The sequence below is a fragment of the Pteropus alecto genome, unplaced genomic scaffold (assembly GCF_000325575.1).
Source record: "Pteropus alecto unplaced genomic scaffold, ASM32557v1 scaffold21, whole genome shotgun sequence".
NCBI classification, from domain to species: domain Eukaryota; kingdom Metazoa; phylum Chordata; class Mammalia; order Chiroptera; family Pteropodidae; genus Pteropus; species Pteropus alecto.
In genome coordinates this window covers 24369195-24377957 of record NW_006436282.1, presented here as the reverse complement: position 1 = coordinate 24377957, position 8763 = coordinate 24369195, and positions in this window count along the sequence as shown.

Below are 8763 nucleotides of genomic sequence, written 5' to 3'. Positions count from 1 at the left end.
TTTTACCCACTTTTAAAAGAGGCAGCAGGAAGCAGATAGTCCAGCCTTTCATCCATCTCCAGTCTCGGCTGCTACCTTGGCCCAGTCCCTCAGCCAGTGTACCTCCAGGGGAGACAAGTCTCCCTGTAGATAGACAGAAAGAAGGGGCCTGCTCAGAGAGACTTCTGGGTAGTCGTGGAAGCACACGAGTAGGGAGGAAGCCAACAAAGGAGCCAAAGCAGAAGCAAGGAACATATATAAACAGTCCACAGAGCGAAAGACCCCACGTTGACAGAACGCGTTACAGTTTGCTCTGTGCTTTCCTATATCTGCTCCATTGAACCTTCGGGAAGACCCTTGAGGTCAGCATCTTCTGGAACATTTTCAGGAAAGGAAATGTTCCAAATGAGCTTGACTCCTTTGTCTGAAATCACACGACCTGGAAGATGTGGAACCAGGGGCTCCAAATCAATCCCTCACACCCGTTATATTCCTGCCAAAGTAGGAGTGAGTCCACAGGGCCATGTTGGGGAACCAGCCATGATCGCCCAGCCGTGAAGCACGTAGGAAGTCACACACGCCAAGGCTCAGCCTTCCACATGGGGCACGGAAGTCATTTAGGTTACGCCCTGTGAACACCAGGCATCTTTTCTTTATTCATGTCCCCCACATGTGAGTTTCAGACAACGCATTCCAATAAATGAAATGATGCTCTGGACTAAGGATATCAGTATCATCTGGGATCGGCCCAAGGGCGGAGAATCTGGCCAGGGCAGGGTGGAAAATGTTTTCCATGTAATTTGTTTAAATATTTCCAAGTTGAGTTGACCAACCTTGGAATGCCTCAGAAAGACAACAACAACAACAAAATCCAAATGCCCTAAATGAAAAAAGCAGTAAGGTACATGAGTTATTTATTTCCTTTTATTTGGATGCTATGTCTAGATCCAAATAGGAAAAGATTTTTATACAGACTTGTTCTGCCTTGCATCCATCACAGAAGTGCCAAGTAAAAATAAATTGAGAACGACTGACATGTGAGGCACTAGTCAAAAAATTTTATATTTAATCCTGATAACAACTCCACAGGTAAGGAAGAAAATGAGCAGGAAAATGAAGGTAAGCAGCATTTATTGAACACCTACTACAGACCCGCCACAGAGAAAAAGCATCTTATACACTCTGAGTTGTCTACTGAATCTCCCCCAGTGCTATGGGGAACTGCTAGCTACATTTTCCATGGGAGTAAATTGACTCCGAGAGGTGAGCAACTTGCCAGAGTTCACAGTTGTATGCAGTGGAAGCAGGATTCAAACCCAGGTCTTTCCAGTGCATTCTGCGACTGCTGCTAAAGATCCCTGTGATCATGGGTCTCCTGAAAAACAACCGTGGAATGTGGAACTGAAGAACACAGGTCCGCGTCGATGGATGAAGGGTGACTCTTTCTCCTCATTGCCTTTTCATGAATCTGACTCGCTGCTCTGTTTATTTGATTGCTTCATGGGCATTTGTTGAGTGCCTAGTGCACACAGTGCACACGTGCCTCATCATCTTCCTTCTGTCTCTTAAAACGCCCCCCTTGGCTGGGTCATTCGCATTCCGAGAGGCTGCCGCACAGTGAGCCCAGGCCGGAACTGGCTTTGCACAGCTGAGACAAGAAGGGCAGCGTTCAATGACCACAGATGACACTTTGGGCTCTGTGCTTGGCCCTAGCTAGTCATCTAATACAACGATTCCATAAAGTAGGCATTCGATATTCATCTTATGAAAGTGGAAATTGAGATTCAGATAGTTAATTTGACAGCGCTATAAAGCATCACATTTTAGTAAAATGATACATATGCTACTCCAAATTGGCTACCAAGTGAAAACTAACAACAGCAAAAAATCAAAGCCAACCTAGAGAGCTCTCAAGCTCAAAGCTACTTATGAGACATTCCCTTCTCCTCCTCTCTACCCTCTTCCCCAAAATGGAAGATCATTTATCAATTATCGATTCAACTCTAGGACTAGATAGGTAGGGCTAGCTACTCAAATCATATTTCAAATGTTTTGGAGTGAACCAAATTCTCGAGATGCTCTGCCAACATTATAAGCCTTTGCTCTGTAGGAAAACCATGTGAAATTGATGGGAAATAGGCTTCGCATGTGTCCTGCTTCTTAGATTAAAAATTACTGAATACCTTCTTCAGAACCATGGGCTATGCAAGAAGTCTTTTGACTTCTCCAATGATCCTCATCCCCAATATGAAACAGGAGAGAAATCTCTCTAAAGTTAAATTTCTTAAAAACAGGAAATAATATTTGTCAAACGCCATCATCCAGAGGTCCAAATGTGACTATAGTTTTTGGATGGGACTATAAAATGGGACATTGCCCATATTGCCTTTAGACTTGAAAGATGCCTCTATCTGACTTATCCATTACTAGGAGATGAAGTACAATAATATCTTTTACAATATGAACATAGATCATCAGAATGCGACTTCTGTTTATGGATTACCAAAACATGCAATCCAACATTTTAGAAGCTTAAAATTAAAAAAAAAAAAGAAAAAAAAAAAAAAAAAAAAAAAAAGGAAGAAAAGGAAGAGAGAGAGGGAAGGAGGGAAGAAATAAAAGGGCCAAACAGCACTTATTCTTCCTAATAGATGTTGCTGAATCTCCGAGGAACAGGTTGTGGCATTTGCCCTTTTCTGGGGGAAGCACGAACCCAGTGCATTTCGCCTGACGGATCCTGCTCCCCTCGGTGCTGTGGATGTGCCATCTCTCAAGAGCACTCTTGTCACTCCCTTCTTCCCTCCCTCCCTACCTCTCTTCTCTTTTTCCAACCCTAGCACAAATATACTTATCGAGCAATTTGTGCCAAAAACCAAAGGATGCTTTCCTAGACCTCATCACTTTAATCTATTCATTTATTTATTCACCAACTATATTCAACTCCTGATTTGTACCAGCTCCTGTGCTGGGGAAACTGTGATGAACGAAATGGCCTCGTAACAGGGGTTGGAACCAGGACACCTTCCGTTCACTCTGCCTTGGCTTCCGAGAGTGATCAGGGCCAAGGGGCAGCTGCTGTTGCCTTTCTCCAGGAATCAAATAGGACACAAACCCTCCTTTCATTCTCAGACAGATCATTTGCCTTCACATCCCCCCATAAAGCCATTTACTCTGACATTTATCCATATGCCCATTTATTTACTCAACTATACTGCCAAAGAACAGTATAATGTAGCGCATAATATGTACAGTCCAGGGCCAACTAGACTTCTCTCCTTATTAGCTGCCACCTCTCTAAGACTCCGTTTCCTCCGCCGTGACAGAGGTCTCATCACAGGACCTCCCTCCTGGACTCATTAGGAGGATTTAATGCCAGCATCGCACACGGAGCACCTAACACATTCAGTAAAATGGTACGCGTGTTATTATCACTGTTACTGTTAGGTGCCATGCACATAATCAGACAGATCAGAAAGTCAGACAAAACTTACATAGGGACCTGGAGGGGACAAACAACACACCCACGCTGCATCCAGCAAGGCCATTGTGTCTCTCCTCAATTCAGCCATCCTGAGTGAGGCTAAGGTACTAAAAAGTCTCCACCCTGACCACCCACATTTGAAAGGAGAATCGCTCCGGCAGCCTCGAAGCACTCTAGCTGTCACCTCCTCATTTTTTGCCTGAGTGAACATTATCCAGAATGAATCACACTGCAGAGCCCATACCTGAGAAAGCCGGTAGTTCCATGACTCACCTTGTCTGCTTGCATAGAACAGATGTGAGTCCTACAAGTGATTCAAGTATCCATCGCCTTGAGATGTAGTGTCTGATGATTCTCAACGCGGCAGCCTGAGTATATCCATGATCTGAGAAGCGGATGAAGAGAACGTCCCTTCACAAAGTGTTTTGGGAAAATAAGCTCACAATGAACACCTGGGAGGGGCAAAAAGAAGGGAGTGTGCCCTTTTAGCTCATCACGATAAAACTCAGCCAATGACATTGCCCAGAAAAAGAATTACTCCCTAAGGAAACTTAAAAGAAATTCCAGTGACCCATGTGGGGTCAGTTTACTCATTCATATGGTAAATAATGTAAATACAGATGAATGCAATTATACCCAGCTTTAAACACTAACTTTGGGATCAATGGAATGACAAGAGAGGAGGGGTGAGAGCTGATAGCAGGAAACAGGAAGTGATCACAGATGAATGACTTTTGAGTATGGAAGAAGAGCCTAAAAAGAATGAGCCAGAATTCATTTGCCTCCCACCTGTAGTCAATATTCATGGGCTTCGACAGCAGGTACTTTTGCAGAGAGTAGTTCATTCATCTAATCATTTATTTATTGAATATTTTAAAGAGAATCTCTCCATCTGACATCTCTATGGAAATATATATATTTGTGCAGTATCCAAAATGAAGCAAAATTACTAGGGTAATAGGGATGCGACTGATGAAAGCTCTAAACCTAAAATAATTGCAGGCACAGACTGGAAGTACCCTGTCAGCGGAAGTGACAGTATGTTCCAGTCTGAGACTTTGAGAGACGCAGCCAGTTTCCTGCAGTCCCTATGTAGTCTCCTGTATTTCTCATTCACCATGACCTAAGCATGACCCTGGAAGCCTTCAGTCTGTCTCAGAATGAGACTCGCATGGGGCAGACCTGCATGCAGCCTACAGCCTGACACCAAGCCCCGCTGAGCCCCGCGAAGCCCCGCAGAGTCATAGCTGACTCATAAACCTGTGAGTAAAAAGAAAAAAATACTTGTTGATATTTGGTGAGGGGTGGGGGAGGTTGTTTGTTATACAACATCATTGCAGAAAAACCTGACTAATACAAGTCCCACGTTTCATATTGCTAAAGATATTCCCAAGTTAAAGGTATTTCACAGAATTCCTAACAGAAGTCCAACTCAGTTGATAATTGCACTTAATTTCATGAGATCCAAAATGGGATGGGCCAGTTCAGAAACCCTCAATCTTGTCTGAGTACCGCCTGCTTCTGGCAAACAGGTCACTCATTGTGTAAGTAACTCAAAGTCCAGAAATCAGGATGGTATTCTCAGGCGCTATAAGCTAGGAAACCCTGGCTAACTATTTCCAGGTGTTATTCATTTCTTTATTAATACTAATGCTACAATTTATAAAAGGCTCACTGTTAAATATACATATATATCCCCATTATATAGAAACGAAAGCACAGAGAGGTTAAGAACAGCATCCAAAACCACACGAGGACAAGCAGGGGAGCCAAGACTTAAACCCGGACGGTAGACCTCCAGAGTGTATTAAACCGCTGCCTTTGGGAATCCACGGGACTCACAAAGCTTTGTTCACACCTCCCTCCTACCCATCCAGCCCTATCTATAGATAGTCCTTCCTCCTGCCCTTTGCTCCTTGTCAGGCCTCATTAATTCAGAATCTGGACACAGGTATGAGGAGTCCCCACGTAAACAGATGCCATGTATTGTCCTTAGGTAAATAAATCCACGATGACTCAGAGGTGGTCTGGCTTGAGTCAGGAAGGTGAGTTGTGATCTGGGAAGCTCCTGCCTGCCATCTGGCTGTGGGTTATTGGCTGGCTTCTTCCTTACCTTGGTGAGTTCTCACAAAAACCCACAGTTGTTTTTTACCATGAACTTCCTTTTCTCTTCCAGGAAGGGCTACGTTTCTTATTATTTCTCTTTAGATACTCAATATCCCTTGCCCCCACTTTTCTCTTACCATTCTTAGAATTTTGTGTATTTTTCTTCGGTTTATAGCCTTTGCTTTTACTGCCCTCAAAATTCCTCAAAGGCTTATAAAGGCTTTTTATGCTTCTTCCATCTTCTCAGGATGCAATGAAAGGCAAATTTCACTCAGGTGGATCCAACACTGTAGTTGGAAAAGAAACAATCCCTTCTAAGATTGTTTAACCAAAAGAAGAAAGAAAAGTAAAATTTCTAGATTTTAAAAGTAATACATGTTTGCTGTAGAAAAATTGGAAAACATAGGTAAACTAAAATAAATATAAAAACTACCCATAATTCTTCCCGGCGAGATTACTGCTTTTTAGTTAATATGTTAATATTTTGATATATTTCCTGCCAGTCTCATAAATATATTTTAACATAATCCTGATTTTACAGTACATGAATTTTAGTGGCTTGCTTTCTCACTTAATCTTATAATGTAAACATTTTTTCCAAATCCACAAAAATTTTTAGAGGAGTGTTTGCCAAAGCAAGCCAAGGACCATTGGTCTCCAAAAATACCCCACAAAAAAACATGAGGATCATGGTCATACGCCTTTGTGAGAAGGTGTATGTGATGGGGTCCCGTCCGGGGGATGCCTATTGGCTCATTTAAATATCTGAAAAGCTGAGCAGCAGAGAAATCTGTGTCATCTCCAGCATTCCCCAGGACATGGAGCATGTATCCCAGATTTTGAGGAACAACTATTCAAGTCTCACAAGCCTAGTGTTTCGGGGGGCGGGGTCGTGTTTGGGGGGAGGGGCGGCTAGTGGTCTCAACTGGCCTGATGAGGGTCTGGGGGTTTCTAATCAGGTGCGCCTTAACTTCTCACTTGAAATCAGTTGATGTTACAGATCTAGGCCCCAAAGCTCTAAAAACAACAACAAAAGTTATTAAACCCTACAGAAAAATCTAGTTGAAGTTAGAAGCAGCAAGGCCAGGGTATTTGGTTTTCCAGATCCAATTCAAATTCCTAAAGAAGAAAACATTAACTAACTTATTAACCCATTTCGGTCTGTTTTGACTGGCACACACCGCCCGCCTCTGCTGGCTTCCTTTTCATTTAGTTTCTCGTTTCATTCTTGTCACAGTCCTGTTCGGTACCTATCGTCGTGTCCATTCTGCAGGTGGAAAAACTGAAGTTGAGAGGGTGTGAGAGACTGATTCACGGGCACGGGACTCTCGCCTGAGATCACGCTCTCCACAGCATGATGATTGTCTTGGGTCCTCCTCTTCTCCCGGCAGCCAGCCAGGGGCACGATAGCTTTCAATATGGAATTAAAACCAGTGGTCCGTAGCTAAAAGGGTTCATCCTGAAACAATTAGCCATCTTCTCAGTCATTTCATTATGACCCCGCACAGGATTAATCTTATTCTTTTTTATCATCCAGCAGCGCCTTCTTCTGAATGCATTTCACGTTCTTACATAGTTGGATCATAAGCGAAATCTCTCTGTCTCATATATTAAAATCGCTTCGCTTAACGTATTGAATGTCAGCCCTTTGATTTGGTACAGTAGAAGATGTTAGGAACACAGACTCAGGAATCCATTTTAAGATAAAATACTGAGCAGCAGATCACAGACCACCTTGCCTTTAGCAGAGAGGAACTGGCATGCTCCACGGGTTTCATTAGGGAAATAGGAAGGAAGAGAAAAACTAGAATTCTTGGAACTATCCTAACTTAAAGGTTTTATAGGTGTTACCTTATTTAAACGTAAAAGCCCTGTATAAAACAGTTACTGCTGTACCCATTATACAGATGGGGGAACCGAGTCACTGAAGGAATGACTTGTCCAGGTCCACGCATTTAGAAAGCAGCAGATCCAAGACCTTCACATGGATCTTTCTGAATTTAAAGCCAAATGGCGGCTGTCACATCCATCTACCACTTCCAAGAGAAATGGCCAGAGATGCAGCTGCTGGCCAAGGGAAGTTTGCTCTATGCTGGCTGCCAAAGGCAAGGTCAAGATAAAAAGAAAACTGTTGCTTGTATAATCCTGGTTTACTCCTGGTATTCTGGTATAATTAATAACAGAACCTTTTTCATTCTCAAAATCGTCCCTACTCGGAATGATAAATTATAAGGTGCTTCCTGGTTGAATGAACATGTCCATCCCTTAGGAGTAAAAATCCATGATGAAATCCTAAGGGAGAGCCAGCCACCATTCCAGAAAGAAAACATTAGAAAGAACTAATGTGGCTATTTTAAAGCTTCCCCTTGTCCAATCTATCGCCTAGAGCACATAGCAACAACCCAGGTGAGATAAAAATGGTAAGTGAATTCCTCTTCAGGGACAGGAGAGCAAAGGAAGAGCTGGGGAGCAACATTTCACCCATCCCAACTGCAGGCAGAGGGGTGAGCTGACATGGGATAGAAGGAGAGAGTGGGGAGACCGATGGGCCTGAGGAAGAGCCCCAAGCTGAGCTGGACAAAGTCAGGACTGGAGGCCCAACCCCAAGCCCTGGAGCACCTGGAGTGATGGGCAGAGAAGGGAGGCGGGAATTCTGTTATGGTCCTGGAACGAAGCTGTGGGCTAGGAAGGAGGAACCTGGCAAGTGTCCAGGGAGGTCCAATGTCAGAGGCGGATCAGCAGACCTGGGGCCTGGGGTTCTCTGAGTCTCTTGGACTGGCCTGCGGGGGCCCAAGAGAAGCCAGCAATCTGGAAACGAAAGTGCTGGGGGCAAGAAAAGGCATGGAAAGAAAGGCAGTCAAATATTAAAGTCCCAAACGTCAGGCCGGAGAACCCAGTGGTAATGGGATTGTGGGGGAAAAGTCAGAGAAAACGGATCTCTAGTCGTAGCTACATGGCTACATAATTGAGTCGTGGGTTTCAAGAAAGGCTATAACTGAGGATTTTATTTTGTTTATTTTGCTTGCTTTTGGAGTTGTTTGTTGGACGCATTAATGAGGAAGACATCTTTTAGCTATCCCACATATTGTATTCCTATTTCATTTTTCTTGGTTCTCCCTCTGACCCCGCTTTGGCATCTCTTGAGGAATCCAAAATACAAGGTAACTCGCGACAATAATTGAGCTGCATTTATCATG